Below are 18,754 nucleotides of genomic sequence, written 5' to 3'. Positions count from 1 at the left end.
AACAGGTGCGACCCATACCAAAGGTAGGACCCTCGACTGGATAGCGGAGCACAATTGGCAGACATCCATCACCTCCATAACAACACTGCCCTGGTCCGACCACCACCTGATCACCTTCTCCCTAGAGGTTGCAGCTCCCCTACACGCTAATAGCATAGATCCTGCAATTCACACTAGAAACAAAAAAAACATTACAGCTGATAAACTCACTCCTCTGATTCTTCCCACTTTGAATTTTCTTCCTGCCCTCACAGACCCAGTTATCTTGGTAGAAGAGTACAACAAAGTAATGCTATCTGCTTTAGATGCCATAGCACCATTGAAAATCAGAAAGAGCAAACTGAAAAACATGTGAACACATGGTACTCTCCTCACCTGAAAGCAATCAGACTAGAGAAACTCAACCGCAAACAAATTTGGAGACTAGAGCCGTCTGACACTAATAAAAATAACCTTAGTAAACTAGCCTCCCTCGACAAAAAAGAATTCATCCTTGCCAAACAAGAGTCATATACCTGCGTATTACCCAAGCTAACTCTAATACTAAAGAATTGTTCACAATCCTCAAAGAGATAGAGCCAAGCCCCTGACACTTGCCTAAAGGACAAAAACGGGTGCACCAGCATAACAAGATAACGACCCTCCAGACTAAGATTAACAATAAAAAAGAAACTCTCCTCCTTGCCCCTACTCCTAATAAAATCTCTGCACCCTTGCCCCTGACCACTCTGCCTCCCACTCTTCCCATTCTACCTACGCCCCTCTTCAACTTCAAGAAAGAATTCATCCTAGAAGTTGAAAAGTCATCCTAACCCTCAAACTGTCCAACTGCCACGCGACCCTTGCCCAGCACAAATTATAAAAGATGCTGCATGTAACCTCTCCCCATTCATTGCCAAGCTTATAAATGCCTCCTCCTCCACTGGCATCATTCCCAACAACCTGAAACAGTCGTGGGTCCTCCCACTTCTTAAAAAACAAACACTTGACCCATCTACAACCACTAATTATCGCCTCATCACCAGAGTTCCATTTCTGCTTAAAATCCTAGATAAGATGCTGTACCTTCAAATCCAACAATATCTGTAATGCAACCACCTTCTAGGAGTACGTCAGTAAGGTTTCAGAACACAACACGGAACGGAAACCGCGCTTATCGACCATAAAGCACAAATAAACACCCTGAGAGACAATGGTAAGACAGCAATATTACTGCTACTTGATCTCTCAGTGGCGTTTGACCTGGTTGACCATAAGATTCTTTGTAACCACTTGGACTCTGGCGTTCACTTCTCACAAGAAGCCACAGGCTGGATTCAATCCTTTCTTGGCAATAGAACAATGCAGGTTTTCTCACCTTTAGCAGCCGCTGACCCCATACCCATCACCTGCGGTGTGCCCCAGGGCTCCTGCGTCTCGCCTACTCTGTACAACATCTTTACAAAGCCCCTTTTTGATGATCTAGATGGACTGGGTATCACCTACACTAACTATGCGGATGATACACAGATCCTCATCCCGTTGACGGGAGATTACAACAAGGATTTGGGCTTTGTGAACAGAGTGTACCTCATCATCCAGGCATGGATGGCATCTCATGGACTATGCCTGAATGATGACAAAACTAAACTCCTCATTCTCGGCACCCCTGCTAACCTCAACAAACTAGGCCATCTCTACTCGAATTTCGAAATAGACAACAATAATATCACAGTAGCCAAGGAAGTCAAAACCCTTGGATTCTATCTAGACTCTACTCTAACTTTCAAAAAACAAGTCAACTCCATGGCCTCAGCTACTGTTTATACCTGCAAGCTAATCAGAGCAGCCAAGCCATTCCTTTCATCCAATAACTGCATTACCCTAGCAAGAGCCCTTGTCTTATCCAAACTGGATTACTGCAATGGCTTTTATGTAGGGAGTAACAAATACATTACCAATAAGATCCAGATTCTACAAAATAATGCCCTGAGAGCAGCCCTTCGTATTCCCAAGAAAGCCCATATATCTGACCTCAGAAGATCCAATAACTGGCTTTCCACAAAAGACAAAATTCTCCTCAAAACAGCCTCACTGACACATAAATGCCTACACCATGCTGCCCCACAATACCTCATTGCCAGATTCTCGAGACAATCCTCCAAACGTCCTGCGAGAACAGCCAACGCCATCCTCCTACTAGTGCCCAGATTTAAACGTATGAAGACTGGTGGAAGCAGCTTCCCGGTCAAAGCTGCCCCATACTGGAACTCGCTCCCACCTACCTTAAGGGAAGACATACCTTATCTACGCTTTAGATCAATCCTCATCCATTGGATTAAGTAACATGACATCTGACACTCTACTACACTCTGATTACATCACCTGCCCTGCATGTACATATTGTATATAACTGTTTCTCGATGTTTCTTGCCATAATGTGTATATAAGGAACAAGTTACTTACCTGTAACTGTTGTTCTCCAGCATGGGTCTGGCATGGATTCACATGCTCATGAATATTCCCCGTCGTCAGGCTGGGAATCCTCGGTAAAGAAAAAACCAGTATCAGTTTCGTTTCTGATCTGTCTTTCGTAGTAATAACCAATCACTGGTCTCTGCGTCATACTGACCACAGCCAATGACTGCCCTCTACCTAAGCACCGCCTCTGGCAGCCATCTTCAGATTTGGAAGCACGTGAAGTGGCAGTATGACCAAGTGAAGAGCCGCAGAGGGGTAGGCGGGAGGGTTCGCATGTGAATCCATGCCAGACCCATGCTGGAGAACAACAGTTACAGGTAAGTAACTTGTTCCTTCTCCAGCATGGGGTCTGGCATGGATTCACATGCTCATGAATAAAGAATACATAGCAGTACACACATGCACAACCACGGGAGGTGGCAAAGGCTCAACATTAAGCATCACATCAACTCAACATTAAGCATCTTACCTCCTCACCAGGCTCACCTCAGGCGAACAGGTTGCGCAGCACTGCTTGGCCGACCCTGGACTCCTCCCTGGAATCCCGGTCGACGCAGTAGAATTTCGTGAAGGTGTGCGTCGACCTCCACGTAGCAGCCCTGCATATGTCCAGCAGGGGGACACCAGATAGGAACGCCGTGGTAGCTGCGATCGCTCTGGTGGAATGGGCTCTCGGACGGCCAGGCAGCGGTCGGTTTGCCAACCGGTGACAGTACATGATACAGCCGGAGAGCCATCTGGAAATGGAAGCCTTCGAGAGAGCCTTCCCCTGATTGACAGGTCCAAAGTTCACAAAGAGTTGTGACGTCTTCCGAAAACACTTCGTGCGGTCTACGTAGAACTTCAGCGCTCTAGCCACATCCAGCGAGTGCAAAGTCCTCTCAGCCGGCGACGAAGGCGACGGGAAGAACACAGGCAACACCAAGGGTTCGTTGAGATGGAAGTCCGACGGCACCTTGGGCATGAAGGAGGGGTGAGTCCTGAGCACTACCCTCGTGTCGTGGAAAGTCAAGTACGGGGCCTTGCAGGAAAGGGCCTGGATCTCTCCCACTCGTCGTGCGGAGGTGATGGCCACAAGAAAAGCTGTTTTCCACGATAGAAACTTCAACGGGGCCGAGTGCAGAGGCTCGAACGGAGGTCCCATGAGCTTGGTCAGCACCACGTTGAGCTCCCACGCCGGGGCCGGAGCCTTCACCGGCGGGAACGATCTGAACAGTCCCTTCATGAACTCCTTCACCAGACGATGAGACCACAAGGACGTCCGCCCCGTGGTTCTGGTGTATCGGGAGATCGCAGCAGGATGAATCTTGATGGACGCGTGTGCCAGACCAGCTTTGGCCAGCGTCAGCAGGTACGGCAGTACTTGGGGAGCCGTAATCCGTAGAGGGTTAATCTTCTGTGCGTGGCACCAGACAGAGAACCTCTTCCATTTGTGTCCGTAGCATTTAAGAGTCGAGGACGCCCTGGCCTTTGCAAGAACCTCTCTGCAATCGGCCGGTATGTCGTATCCTCCAAACTCTAGCGCTGCAGGAGCCAGGCCTGCAAGTTCAGCGACTTCGGGTCGTGGTGGAGGATGGCGCCTCCTTCCCTGGAGAGTAGATCCGCGTCCGCCGGCAGCTTGATCGGCGGGGACGCTGACAAGTCCAGAAGGTCCGGGAACCATATCTGCCTCGGCCACGCAGGTGCGACGAGGATCATCCTGCACCGTGACCTCTTGAGCTGGTTGACGAGCCGGATTAGCAGAGGCAAGGGAGGGAACGCGTAGAGGAACAGGCCCTCCCAGGGGAACGAGAAAGCATCGCCCATGCTCCTCGTCTGGGGAAACCTGCTGGCGAACCTCCGGCACTTGGTGTTCGTCGCCGTCGCGAACAGGTCGATCTGGGGTGTGCCCCACCGTCGGAAGAGGCGATCCACCAGATCCTGCCGTAGTTCCCACTCGTGGCACGAGCGCAGCTCCCTGCTGAGTGAGTCGGCGATGGTGTTTTTTATCCCTGCCAGATGAAACGGCACCAGAAAAATCCCTTGGGCGACGGCCCAATGCCACAGGTCCTGCGCCTCCTTGGACAGCGCTAGGGACCTGGTTCCGCCCTGTTTCCTGATGTAAAACATGGTGGTGGTGTTGTCGGTGAAGATCCTCACCACCTTGCCCTTGAGGGACGGAAGGAAGGACCTGAGGGCCCAAAACACTGCACGGAGCTCCAGGACGTTGATATGCAGGGACTTCTCCGTCGGGAGCCAGAGTCCTCTTGCGTGCAGATTTTCGGTGTGCGCTCCCCACCCTTCCAGGGAGGCATCCGTGGTCACAGTCTCCTGGTGGGCTGGGGTCTGGAAGTCCATGCCCGCCGTCAGATGCGCGCGGGTGCCCCACCACCGTATCGCTCGTCGGAAACTCTCGTCGAGCTTGATCCTTTCCTCGAAGCTGCCCGTCGTCTGGATCCAGCGCGCATCCAGGAATTCTTGCAACGGGCGCATCCGGAGCCTGCACATGGGAATGAGGTAGATGCAGGAAGACATCATCCCGAGGAGGGACTTGATGGACCTCACCTTGGCCGCGTCGGCCACCAACATCCGTTGCACCTTGCCCAAGATGGTCCTGGTCCTCTCCTCCGACGGGGAGGCCAGAAGGGACACTGTGTCGAGCCTCGCTCCCAGAAACAGTGCGACTTGCGCGGGCACCAGGTGGGATTTGGCGTAGTTCACGGAGAATCCCAGGTCCGTGAGGAGTTGGACGGTCCTTGCCGTGTGGACCACGGCGAGCTCCCTCGTCTTGGCGCGGATGAGCCAGTCGTCCAGGTAGGGGTAGACGTGAATCCCCTCGCGGCGCAGCTGCGCCGCCACCGGTGCGAGGCACTTGGTGAATACCCTGGGTGCCGACCGTAGTCCGAAGGGAAGGGCTTTGAACTGGTAATGACGCCCTTGGACCACGAATCTGAGGAATTTTCGGTGCCCCTTTAGGATGGGAATGTGGAAGTAGGCATCCTCCAAATCCAACGACGATAGGAAGTCTCCTTCCTCCAGCTGACCCAGGACGTGCTGGAGGGTGACCATCCGGAACTTCTGTGCCTTGATGAACTTGTTCAGATGTCGCAGGTCTAGGATGGGGCGCCATCCTCCAGTCTTCTTCTTCACGAGGAAGTATCGCGAGTAGACTCCGGAGCCCCGAAGCCTCTTTGGGACGAGTTCGATGGCGCCCTTTCTGAGCATCGCCTTTACCTCCAGGAGAAGTTGAGGGACGTGAAGTTCTTTCCTGGCCACGGGGGGGACGCGCGGGCACCTTCTTTGAAACTCGAGCGCGTGGCCCCGGGCCAGGGCGTCCAGCACCCAACGGTCGGTGGAGATGGACTCCCACACGCTGACGAAGCCCGCCAGCCGGCCTCCCACCGGGGTGCTTCGGTGGGGGCCCGACCCCACGGCCGGTTCAATCCTGCTTGGACGCGGCCTTGCCGCCTTGACCTCCTTGGCGACGACGGCGGGGTCCGCTAGACTTGCCTCGTCCTCTGTAGGCCTCTTGCGACGACGAGCGGGCCGCTTGACGGTAGGAAGCGAAACCGCCGCCGGAACCTTTGGAGGCGCCCTTGCCTCCGCCGCTCCGAAAGGGCGTTCGTCGTTGCTGCAGGACTCCAAGGGCCCTGGCCGTCTCAGTATCCGCCTTGATGGCCTGAAGGGAATCGTCCACTGTCTTCCCAAACAGGTTGTTCCCGTCGAAGGGCATGTCCAGGACTCTGGTCTGGACGTCCTGCCGAAAGTCCGTAGCTTTGAGCCATCCACGACGTCGAAGGCAAACGCCGTTGCCCAGCTGGCAGAACCCAGTGTCGGCGATGTCCGTCGCCACGGTGATGGCGTGGTCCGACGCCACCTCACCTTCCTGCAGGATCTCAAGGGCCTCCGCCCTCTTGTCGTCCGGCAGAAAATCCAGCAGGGGAGCCATCTTGTACCAGAGCTCCCTGTCGTAGCGGGCCACGATAGCCAAGGCGTTGGCCGCTTTAATCGTCGTCGCTGCCGACGAGATGACTCTACGTCCCATAGCATCCAATTTCTTTCCCTCGCCGTCCGGCGGGGAAGTCGATGTGGAGGCCGCACCCCCCCCCCCGCTTTCTTCCTGGCTGCCGCGGAGACGACGGAGTCCGGGGTAGGCTGCGCCCGGAGGCATAGGGGGGCCGTGTCCGGGACCCGGTACTTTTTCTCGTACCGGTCTCTTCTAGCTGGCGTCGTGGAAGGGTTCTTGAGGAGGGAAAGGCCCTCATCCCAAATGTCGTCCAACAGAGGCACTGCGAGGACCGTCTTCCTCTTGGCCTCGCGCCGCTGATAAAGGAAGCCTTCCTTTTTCTTCTCCTCAGGGCAGAGTTGGAAAAGCACGGAAGCCCTGGAGATCATGGAGTGGAAAGATCCGATCTCGTCGGGCGGAGAAGCCCTGGTGGGAGGCGACGACGGAAAATCCTCGTCGTATGCCTCGTCGTCCGTACCCGTCGCTGCCGTGTCAGTCCCCGTATCATTCCCTCGGGTGGACGGGGAGGAGGGCTGGACGGGGCGCGACGGTTGAAAAGGAGGTGGTGGATGGATCCTTCTTTTCTTGGTAGGGGGAACACCAGAAGGTCCCGGTTCTGGATCCCCCGACGGGAGAGGTTCCTCCGTCGGTAACGGTAGCCTCGTCCTTATCTCGGAGCATAAGGACTGTATGGCCAACAAAATGGCCGCCGAGTTGTCTTGCGGCGCTGGCAGAGGGGAATCCGACGGGCGAGCAGGGGCCCCGTCGGTATCCTCGACGATGTCGTCGTCGTCACCTGCGTCGGGGTCCATTCCGACGGGCTGGCCTTCTTCCACGCCTAGGCCGTGGCTTAAGACCTCGATCAGCTCCTCTTCTGAGGTTGAGGCCGAATCTACGACGACGCCCTGCCCCCCCTTCTTCTTCCCCACGGAGGGTTTCACGGGGGTCCTATCGATGGGCACAAAGGAAGACTCCCTCCGCGGAGGCAGGGAGATTCTGGGCCCTGAGGTCGCCACCACTGGTGTAGCCACCACAGGCTGAGCCAGGGCCGCCGCGACCGTTTCGATAGAGGGCTTGGTCGGATGGATCAAGGCCTTCACCACTTCACCTTATCCTTGAGGGAGGGGGCACTGCCACGCTCCTCCTCTGCCTTAGAGCTCGACCGGGGCCTCTCCAGGAGCTTCCCCGGGTGCTCGGCCTTCCTCTTACCCGACCCAGAGCGTTGGCTCGTGGTTGATGGTGCCGGGGAGGGTGCGCCCTGCCTGGCGCCCGTAGAGCCCGACCGTTCGGCGCTCCCGGTGCCAGCGGACTCGCGGTGCTTGGCCTTATGTTGGGCCCCCGTCGCCGGGGCGCCGTCAAAGGTCTTAGAAGACCGCTCGGATTTCTTCTTCTTCTCGCCAGACGGGCTCTTACCCTCCAGCCAGTTGGCGAGACGTTGATGGCGGTCCTTCATGGTCCGTTCCGACATGTTGCCGCAAAACGCACAGTCCTTCTCCACGTGCGTCTTGTCCTCATGAAGGCAGTAAAGGCAGAAAGAGTGTTCGTCCTCCTTGAAGACGTTCTGCAGCTGGCATCCAGGGCAGACCCTGAACAGCTTTCCGGGCGTCGAGCTTCCCTTCTCCTGGGCCATCTCCGAGACCGGGCCTGAGAAGCTTCTGGAGTCCTCCGAAGCGTAGCTCGACGAAATCTTCACCCTTGAGGGGCACAGATGAATCCGACACGGGTCCCCGTTGATCGGATGTAGGATCGGTGGAGCTTGAGGCTCTTTTGACCGAAAGAATCGAAGTTTTTTGTGAAAAAGCGCGAAAAATAGCACTAACGCTCGAGAGCAATAGCACGAGGATCCCAACACATGAACGTGCGGTAAAAATCTGAAGATGGCTGCCAGAGGCGGTGCTTAGGTAGAGGGCAGTCATTGGCTGTGGTCAGTATGACGCAGAGACCAGTGATTGGTTATTACTACGAAAGACAGATCAGAAACGAAACTGATACTGGTTTTTTCTTTACCGAGGATTCCCAGCCTGACGACGGGGAATATTCATGAGCATGTGAATCCATGCCAGACCCCATGCTGGAGAATGTATGATATTTTAAAGCAATGTAACCGAAGCTGAACAACCCTCTTTATTCCTTCTGCGCCCTGATACCCTTGAGTCTGGCGAACATTATAAATATTAAAACAAACAAACAAGGTTGCATAAAAGCATCTGTCCTATTTGAGAATCAATCCTGGAACTCATGTATATGAAAGTATGTTTACAAAAGAAGGGGGGATAGCAGTTAACGTACAAAAATGCCCTTGAGTCACAAATTTCTGTTTGAAAATCCATTCTTTGTTTTAGGTCTGGCTATGCTTACATGCTTCATTTTAGGGGAAGGTACTTGCCTAAACATGTTGCATACCAGGATAAACAATACTATCCAGCACCCAATCGCAGCGTTAGATGCTTTGGTTTCTGGGTTAATCCAGTATAATATTACTCACTGTTGAGATGAATTTCTAGAATCTGGTCTGGTGGACAGATTTAAGGAGGTCACCCTTGTTATAGTGAACAGGGATCTCAGAGGTTAGCCCAACCAAATCAAGTTAGTTACTCACCGTAGTGACTAACATATAGTCCCCTTTCCTCCATACTGCATGGGCGTCCCTTCCAAGGGACGGGAGACAAAACCTTTTTCACCAGAAAAACCTTCTTCCCCTTTACATTTAGAGGCGCGCAGGGGTGCAGCCCTGGGAGCATGCGCTGCCATGACTCCGCCGCCCGGCGAAAAACCTCAGGCCCCATAGACGCGTCGACAATAGATTAACATTGCCTAATGACACCAGTTTTATTAGGGGGGAGGATGGTGGGACGTATGGAGGAAAGGGGACTAAGAGTATGTTAGTCACTTCGGTGAGAAACTTATAATTACTCTTACGTCCCGTGCCCTTTCCTCCATACTGCATGGGCGATTACAACTGAATGTAGCCCCAGGGTGGAGAGGAGAACCTCCCCCAAAGCAAATAGGTTCCTGAGAACCTCCTGTCCGAAACTCCCATCAGATCTGGAGCCGGCATCCAAACAGTAATGCTTGCAGAAATCAGAGGGAGTGGCCCAAGTGGCCGCCCTATTTATGACCTGCCAAGGGACCTGGCGCTGGAAAGAGATGGCCGTTGCCTTGACCCTGGCTTCGTGGACGTGCATATTTGCCGGAAGAGACTTGCGCTGCACCTCGTATGCTTCTTTGATGGCCGAGACCATCCAGCGGGATATGGAGGACTTGGGGGCCTGATAGCCTGGTCTCGCACCTCTGAAAGTGACAAATCGGGCATCTAATTTGCAGAAGCCCTTGGTCCTGTCAAGGTAGAATTTCAGGGCACGCCTGACATCTAGGCAGTGCAGAACTCTCTGAGCCTGGTCCTTAGGATTGGCAAGGAACGTAGTAAGCACCATTTCCTCGTTTAAATGGAAAGCAGATGGCACCTTCGGCAGAAATGCTGGGTGTGTCAGCAGGACTACTTTGTCCCTGTGAAAGGTTGTATATGGTTCTGAGGCGACCAGAGCCTGGATTTCGCGGACTCTGCGAGCTGAGGTGAGGCAGACTAGTAAGGCTGTCCTAATGGTGACCAGCCTGATGTCCGCGGACGCCAGTGCTTCAAATCGTTTGTGCACCAGCGCGTCCAAGACTACATTCAGGTCCCACACCGGGTGTGGCCTCCTGATGGGCGGGTAGAGCCTTGCGAGTCCCGTCGGATGTTTCTTGACAATCGGGTTGGAGTAGGGGGAAGACCCCCCTCCTCCGAGTTCCTGTAAACCCTGATGGCTGCGAGGTAAGTGCGGCAGTTGTCCACCTGAACGCCTGAGTGGGCTAGGTGCGCTGAGAAGGAGAGCATGTCGTCCAATGTACATGCCAGGGGGTCGATGTCCTTGGAGTCTGCCCAGTGGCAGAACCTGGTCGATTTACTTTTATACTGGGCCCCGGTAGCCTTGCTCCTTGTGCCCTGTATGATCTCCAGGTTAGCCTGGGAGAGGCTGAGGTGCCTTAGCGCTATCTGCTCAGGAACCACGCTGTGAGGGTCAGCCTCTGTGGACCAGGGTGGATGATCCTGCCCCCCCTGCTGCGCCAGAAGATGTGCCGGCCCCGTTGGGAGGTGAATCTCTGAGAGACTGAGCAGCTCCGAGAACCATGGCCTTACTGGCCACTATGGAGCTATTAGAATGATGTCCAGCTGGCGAGACTCCTTGATCTTGCAAATCACTCTGTGAATCAGCAGAGTGGGCAGGAAAGCGTAAGCTGTCATGCGGTTCCACTGAATCCGAAATGCGTCGCCCAGGGAACCGGGGCCCTGTCCCAGCCAGGAGGCGAACTGAGGGCACTTCTTGTGCCAGGTGGCAAAGAGATCCACCTGGGGGATACCCCATCTGCTGAAGATCTCCTGAGTAACTAGGTCGTTCAGCTGCCACTCCTAGTTGTCCACTGCCAACCTGCTGACCCGGTTTGCCTCCAGGTTGGATTCCCCCGGAAGGTGGACTGCCGTGAGGTAGATGTCGCCTGATAAGTGGGAGGAATGCCCTGAGCGCTAGCCAGATGGCGCTCAACTCCAAACAAATGATGTGGTACAGCACGTGTCGAGTCCAGGTGTCGTGGACTGAGAAATCGTCCAGGGTGGCTCCCCATCCCTCGAGAAGGCCTTGCCTGTCCGTAGGTTGCAGTCCCTGGACCACCATGTGAGGAGAGAGGGAGGAACGTTGACCATCTCGGATTGAGAGCCCCGCTCCTGGATCCATGATGCAGCGAAGTGCAGCTGTATCCTTCTCATCCCGAGTCTTGTGTGGGGGACGGCTAATAGGACAGCTGCCAAGAGACCCAGGAGGTGCTGGTACCACCAGGCCGAGGTCACTTCTCTGCTGAGGAAGTGGGTAGTGGCCCTTTTGATGGCTGGGATCTTGTCCTGCAAAGGAAACACCCTCTCGGAGCACGTGTCCCAGATGAGACCCAAGAATGTCAGTGTGCGTGGGTTGCAGCTGCAACTTTTTGAGATTGAGCAAAATGCCCAGATCTTGCAGTTTGTTCGTAAGAGCCAGCGAAGCGTGGTGGACTGCTTCCTGCGATGTAGCCCTGATGAGCCAGTCGTCGATGTATGGGTAGATGTGGAGACTCTGCACCCTGAGGAGGGCAGCCACAGAATTCATGAGTCTGGTAAAGAAGGACCATGTATTGGAAATGGTAGCCCATGATCCTGAACCGTAGGAAAGAATGATGGGGGTGCCATATCGGGGGGTGTAAGTACGCGTCCTTCAGATCCAGAGAGAACATCCAGTCTCCCCTGCACAGTGTCTCCGCTATCAAAGCTGGCGTAACCATCTTGAATATTTGTAGAGGTAAGGAGAGGTTGAGGGTGGAAAGGTCCAGCACAACTCTCAGGCCCGCCTGGTACTTTTTTTGAATGGTGAAAATCCTGGAGTAAAAGCCCAAGCCTCGCTCAGAGGCTGGGACTTCCTCCACGGCCTGGCTCTCTACGTGCGATCGGATCTCCACCAGAAGAGTTGCTGTCTAAACTTGAGGGATTGGAGGGGAGGAAGGAGGAGAGACGGGATAGGTAGGCGGTACCCAGTGGATACTACAGAGAGGATCCAGCAGTCCGCAAAAGTTTGGTGCCAGAAATTTGCACGGAGAGCAAGCCTGTCCCCCCACTGGAGACAAGTGGACCCGGCGGGGCGCGTCATGCCTTCTTTCCCTCAGAGGCTGTTGTTGAGGAGGGGGACTGGAAAAAGCACTTCCTCTCCCCCACCCCCCTTTTTGTTGCTTGCGCCGATGTGGAGTCGGCATGCGCTCCAGCTGCCTAGACCTCTGTTCTTGGAAGCCGTGGAACCCTCCGTATGTACGCCCCTTGGCGGAGCTCTGCTGTGACTGGGTGTACGATTTGGGCGTGGTCTTTGTCAGGATGGATAAAGACTTGGCCGTTTGTGAGCCGTTTTTCTTTTTGTCCCGCTCCTCCTCTGTGGTGGAGGGGAAGAGGTACAAAGAGCCAGGCTGTTCTTCTCAAGTCCGTGGTGATGCAGATGGCCCGGCAAGAGGTGTCTATGTGGGCCACGGTGGACTCCATGATGTCCTGCGCCACCAGCTTGGCCTCAGCAAGTCACGCCTTGAAACGTGATTGGCTCTGCATAGGAAGCTCTGGGAGGAAATCTGCAATTTCCTGCCACAACCTCTGGTTAGCGGCTGCCAGCATGGCATCGGCGCTGGCCTGACAAAGATGCAAGGACACGTTGGAATACAGCTTCCTCCCGTACGCCTCCAAGATCTTCTCCTCCTTGACTAGCTGCGCCACAGAGGAGGAGGCAGAGGACGACTGAGGCTTGGAGTATAGTGATGCCGCAGTGATCACTGAGGAGTGCGGCTGAGGGTGGGCCGATAGCAAGAGTGTATCCCCCTCCATTTGCCTGTTCTTGGCGTCCAGGCGTTGATTGACCGGCTGGACAGAGTGGGGCTTCAGCCAACCCTTCTTGGCCAGGGCGACTACATTGGTCTGCAGTGGAATTCCCGTTTTAGGAGAGGGGCGTCACGTGAGGACATCTGCGAGGACCCCCCTCTGCTGGTTGCTGGACCTCGGGTTGAGGCAGGCCCAGGTACTCAGCCAGCCCTGCAAAATGTTCATGGAAGGCTTTGGCTGACAATGGCTTGTCAGGGTCTTCCTCCTCATCTGTGTCCACCTAGGGGTCCGGAGGATCCTGCACCAGAGGAGGAGTAGCGGGAGCCGGAGGCTGGGGTACTGAGACCGGAGCGGGAGGCTGTGGCGGAGGCTGGTACGGAACCGCCTGAAGAGATTGGGGGGACGGAGCAGGTGGCAAAAGCTGTGCCGGGACCGGAGACGCCGGCAGAGGAGCAGGAGGTGCTGGAAGCATTGGCGAGAGGACCTCTCTGATGGCATCCCTGAGGATCACACCCATTCGGGGGGACTTCATGAGCCCCAGGAACCTCTCAAAGAACCTGTCCTCACAGGCTGGAGGGATGGTAGGGGATATAGAGGGAGTAGCGGGCGGCTGCTGGAGGTGCTGCATAACCTGCCCATATAACGTAGCGGGAACCTGCCCTGCGCAAATGAGGGATAGGCTATAGGCCACGTACCTGGTTGACACCAGTCCCACCTTGACACTCATTCTTCGCTGAATTCCTGATCCTGGTGTGCCGTCTGATAAGTGAAGTCTGGCACAGCGGCCATCTTGTCGAGCTACCCTTCACGTGCCTACGTCGTGTTGATCGGCTCGCTGGGCCCAGCCTCCTCCAGGACTCTTGAGTTTGGATCATGAGGCCTACCCTGCTCCTCAAGCCGAGGCCTGGAAGGAGGAACGCCCTCGGCCCGGGGGCTGGTAGAGCCGCGTTTAGGCGCCCCCTCAGACGCATTGCCAGTACTAGGGTGTGGCCCCTCGGACATGTTGCCGGTAAAAGGGTTTAGCCCCTCGGGTGAAGACCCGGTACAAGAACCTTCTGGTCCCTCAACACTGTCACTTGGAGGATCCGAGGATCCATCGACCAGTAGGTCGGTAGCCGGGGACGCCTCAGTGCACGTGCTGGTATTAGAACCTGGGCGGTGCCTCCCACATGGGCGAGTCACTGGGAAGGAGTCTCTCTTGGAGGGTGCGATGGAGAACAGAGGCCTTACCTTTGGCCTGGATCGATGTTTGACAAAGTCCTTCAGGTCCTCTGGAGGCGATTTCTGGAAAAGCTCCCTCCACCTGGCTCGCCTGTTTTTCAGAGACCTATATGACAGGGCGGCGCACGCAGTACAAGCTTGCCAACCGTGGTCTGGGCCAAGGCAACGAAGACAGAGGGCATGTGGGTTTGAAGTTGGGAAGAGCCTGTCGCAGGATGGACACCTGTTGAACCCTGTGGAAGTCGACATGCGCCGGGGAGGAGCGTGACACGTGTATGATAAAAAAAAAAAAGACAAAAAAGACAGAAGAAGAAGTATCCGTGCCTGGAATTACAGGGCCGAAGACAAACCCAGGAGCGCTGGTGAGTTCCGCCCGTTCCAGTCGACGCAGAAAAGCGGTGTGGCGCCAGAGGGCGGAGTCAGGGCAGCACAGGCTCCCAGGGCCGCACCCCCGCGCGCCTCTAAATTTAAAGGAGAAGAAGGTTTTTCTGGTGTAAAGGTTCTGTCTACCATCCCTTGGAAGGGACGCCCATGCAGTATGGAGGAAAGAGGACGGTACATAAGAGTATGAGTGGGCCAAGGGCTCTCAATGAATCCACCCAGTATGGCACACAATAATTCAAATTAGACAGTCATGTATAAAAATACAGTTCTGAACACACTGGAAAATTAATCCAACAGATAGTATCACACAACACTATGATATAAATATATACAGACACAATAGGTTAAAATATATATCCAACAACCTAGTTAGAAAAAGAAAGAAAGCAGTTTAGATCCAGTCAATGATGGAACTAGATCACAAGGCAATAACTTATCATAAGCAGAGCAAACCTTAAGATGATTGGGGGCTTGTGCCCAAATGTCACAGGAGCCACAATGTTTCTCACTAGAATGGAGTCTCTGTGCCCAAGTTCAAAAAGCTTGTGTTGGTGATAGTTTAAAAGTTCTACACCAATTTTACCAGTGGTAAGTATGTGTTTCCCTTTCTTCCAGACCCAAGGCTAAGCCAGGGGCAGGATACTCGACCCAGGTTCGACGACCAAAAGGAGAGTGGAATGGAATAAGGAGACAAAAGGACTTGTTGGCAATGTTATCCTATGGAGTACAGGTGGTAGGGGGATACACTGCGTTTGCTTACCACTCCGACTCCGATTTCACAGACTACTCTGGTGGGTGGGCAGGGACGGTGCTGGAGGTTCGATCTTACGCCATTGGTTATGGTGAGATGTGCCCAGGAGTTGCGGGTTCAAGGATTCTTCCTGTCGGTGCTGCTTCAAGATGCAACCTCTGTCGATTAAAAAAAAGCATGGACTACCAATGCAGGCCTCTTCAGGACACTTCACAGATTTGAGGAAGAGGAATTCCAGCGACGGTCTCCGCACACAGGCGACGACAGGTGTCCATCCAGTCGCAGTCACATAATCTGCTTCAGGACAGGATCTCTTGATGTTGGGACGTTGGAATTCGAGGAGACGACAACTCTTGACACAAGCTGGCGACAATCGAAGTTCCGGAATCGAATTTGGAACGGCAACACTTCTTGAGAGGTAGCCCACGAGAGAGCTGGTCAGTCCACCGGGCAGTCCAGGGACACTTCTGAAGGGTCAGAAGGGCAGGATTCTTGAGAAGGAGTCGAGCCTAGCTGGTCCCACTAGTCCAAGGGCTGAAGCACCACTTAGGGTCCTCGGAGATTAGGCAGAGGATCAGGACTTCACCGGGCTAGGTTTTGGACGAGATGCTGAGCCACTTCAGGAGTTGTCTTCAGATCTTCAGCATGCCACTCTTCCTTGAGGGTTTCTTGACTTCAAAGATGAAATGCTGCAGAGGTCCTCTTATCCAAAATCCGACCTGGAAGCACCCCCACCAATGGTAAGAATCTGCACCATTCGAACAGCCAGAAGTTGTCCAATCGGGGTGAACAACTGGTTTCGACCAATTTTCTGATCTGGCATGGCAGGAAGAAGGCCAAACAAAAATATGGCCAAAGAACAAGCAAACAATCTTGTAGCGCGTCCATTTTAAAGGCACAAGTCACATTTAGTAGCCATATGCGGTAAACGCAGAACCACCTATAAGCTGAAACTACTGCATTCGATTACTGCTAGGGTGAAATGGCATGCAAGGAGGGGCACAAAGCTTGAAGACTTTGTTTGGTTATTTGCCCACCGATTGACTGCCCTTACCCGCCCAAAACACCTCCTCATGGGAACTCTAGGAGTTTGCTTTAAGCAAGCCTTAAGATAAGTGCCTGTCAGTTTTTACAAAGCAGTCTTCTGAGAGTTAATGAATTAATTGGACCTGTACACACACTACTGGTATAATAAAAATGTCTTAACCAGGTCTGCCAGCTACTCGATTTATACTCACCATGCATGTCCGCCACTGAAGTCTTGTTAGAAACAAGCATTGGCAAAGCCAACTGTTTTGATTTGTGTATAAATATGAGGCATTTTCCAGGCACTGCTATTAGATGCCCAGGTACTCGCTACATTTTGCAACTGCTTCCATCAATTGCCAGTTAATACCACTACGACAGTGCCTGGCAAGTGCCTTTCCCATTTCCATACAAAAGCCCAAACTGTTGGCATTGCCAATGCTTGTTCTGCTTGGATCCTGGCCTGACCTTTGGAGTTAAGTAAAGCCTTTTGCTTAGCTTGTCTGTTTTGGGGGCGCTGATCAGTCCCTTTGGCTATTGTTGCAGGGGGGCTCTTTCCTCCATCACATTTTCTGCTCCACTGCACACCTCACCTAGCTTAGAGTCAAATGCAGTGGGGATACTTAGTAGCTCCTTCTCTTAGTTTTTAGTAACTTTATGGTTACTTGCATGATGTGTTCACGACGGGCTGTGGCAGCAGATCATTTTCTACCATGTATTTTTATATTCTCACGTTCACTTTTGCATTTTACCGCATAATGCCTTTTAGTGTACCATATACTCTAAAATAGCCGTGCCACAAGATTGCGCCCTGTCCTTTGCATATATAATAAACAAATGATCAGAGCAAACCCGATTAAACTGTGACTCAGTATTTCTTATGTGTTTACCGGATGTGGGGACAGTAAACCTACCAAATTTTTAGCACATGAATATGATATAATACCTTAAAGACAATTTAAAAACAGGATAATTACATAATTATAAACACTGTAGGAGGGGCGTGGCTTGATGGCCGTGTAGCAGGACGGGCTCTGGAGGAGCTCCAGTGATCCTACATTGATCCGTGAAGAAAAAGGAGGTTAGCAGGAACATTAGCCTGGAAGCAGCACACCCACATGCTGCTGAACAGACGGAGCGCACTTTGGGCCGGAAGAAAATATAAAAAGTGGCGAGTTCAGCGAGATCCAGCGTCTCACGAAAGGCCCGATGTCCGCGCTGCGGACGCAGACAAAATGGCTGACAACGAACAAAGGGCCATGAACTGACGAGAGGGCCGTGAGCGAAGGAAGGAACTGCGGCAGGAGCCGGCCCACGCTTACGGCGGCGTCGCATTGCAACGAAGCACACAGGAGGAGGACACAGAGGGGACGACTGAGCCCAGCTGCAGCATGAACAGGCCCGTGTGACGGACCCGGCTGGCCTCGGACGCGGGCACTAGGGTGCCGAAGAGCGCTGGGGTAACAAAAGGCTGTGAGGACTCGGTGACTGTAGTGCTGCCGGAGGGGCCCCTGATGGAACGACAGCTCTGCACCACGAGAGCCCAAGAGCGGGCATGACACAGCGCGCCGACCCCTGCGGCGGCCCGGAACACCAGCGGTTTACAGCTGGCCTCAGCCACATACAGCGGGGTCCGCGAGGCGGAGAGGACGACTTGCCTAAACACGGACCGCAGGACGCTAGGCCTCTTAACCTTGTTCGCAGCCCCAGCCTGGGAGCGGACGGGAATATAGTGTGGCCTGCAGAGAGCAGAGCGGTGCCCCCAAGCCACCGGGAGCACCAAGAGCCTGGGAACTGCCATAGGAGGCTGGCGAGCTCGTGCCCCAAAGGAGCACAACAGCTGTGGCATGCTTATGGACCCAGACAAGGCGGCTAGAAGCTGGAGGAGGGCCGCCTGACCATCTGAACATATTCACAAGGGCCAAAGAGAAGTTCCTTATAGACGTTTTGGAATTGCAGAGGAACAGCACGCGCCCCTTGGAGGGTGCTGGGTTGCCACCCAGAGCAGGGTGCTTGGATCCTGAGGCAGCACACATGGGGCCTTGGGGTAAGTTAAGAAGGGCCGGGAGACTCTCGCCGCATAAGTGTTGGTGCCCATTAATGAAGGAGCCGGCAAAAGGCTTAGACAGTGCATGCAGAAGGAGAGGGGCGGCACCCTCGCTAGAACATAAAGCGCCCAGACTGAGCGCAAGTACGCGCTGTGTAGTGCGTGTAAGGCCCGAACCTGGTGGGATCCCGCAACGGATTATGGAAACGAAACATTGAAGGCAGAGACCCCAGGGGGCACTCGTGGATCCCCAGACACTGCATCGGGAAGACCCTTCAGCCGAGGGGCGTGAGGGGAACACCCGAAGGTAGACCAGGAGCTAGAAGGCCCTGAGGCTGACGGAGCACCGGAGCGAGAGAGTGCCGGGACAGTAGATGTGCGGGCCATTGGCCACTGGAAGAAACAAAGGGGGAGCCGTTGAAGAGATACTGCGAGAGCACAAATACGTGAGAGGACACAGCCCAC

The 18,754-nt window shown here is 54.1% G+C and overlaps 1 protein-coding gene across 1 annotated transcript in view; it reads right to left on the bottom strand.

The window, feature by feature from the left end:
* Positions 1-18,754, bottom strand: part of DDX23 (DEAD-box helicase 23) — a 607,483-nt gene that overhangs the window by 34,694 nt on the left and 554,035 nt on the right. The gene's annotated exons all lie outside the window — the stretch shown is intronic.

The sequence above is a fragment of the Ambystoma mexicanum genome, chromosome 3q (assembly GCF_040938575.1).
Source record: "Ambystoma mexicanum isolate Mex_15411 chromosome 3q, UKY_AmexF1_1, whole genome shotgun sequence".
Taxonomy (NCBI): domain Eukaryota; kingdom Metazoa; phylum Chordata; class Amphibia; order Caudata; family Ambystomatidae; genus Ambystoma; species Ambystoma mexicanum.
The sequence above is the reverse complement of the archived record's forward strand: the minus strand, read 5'-3'. Positions and strand labels throughout refer to the sequence as shown.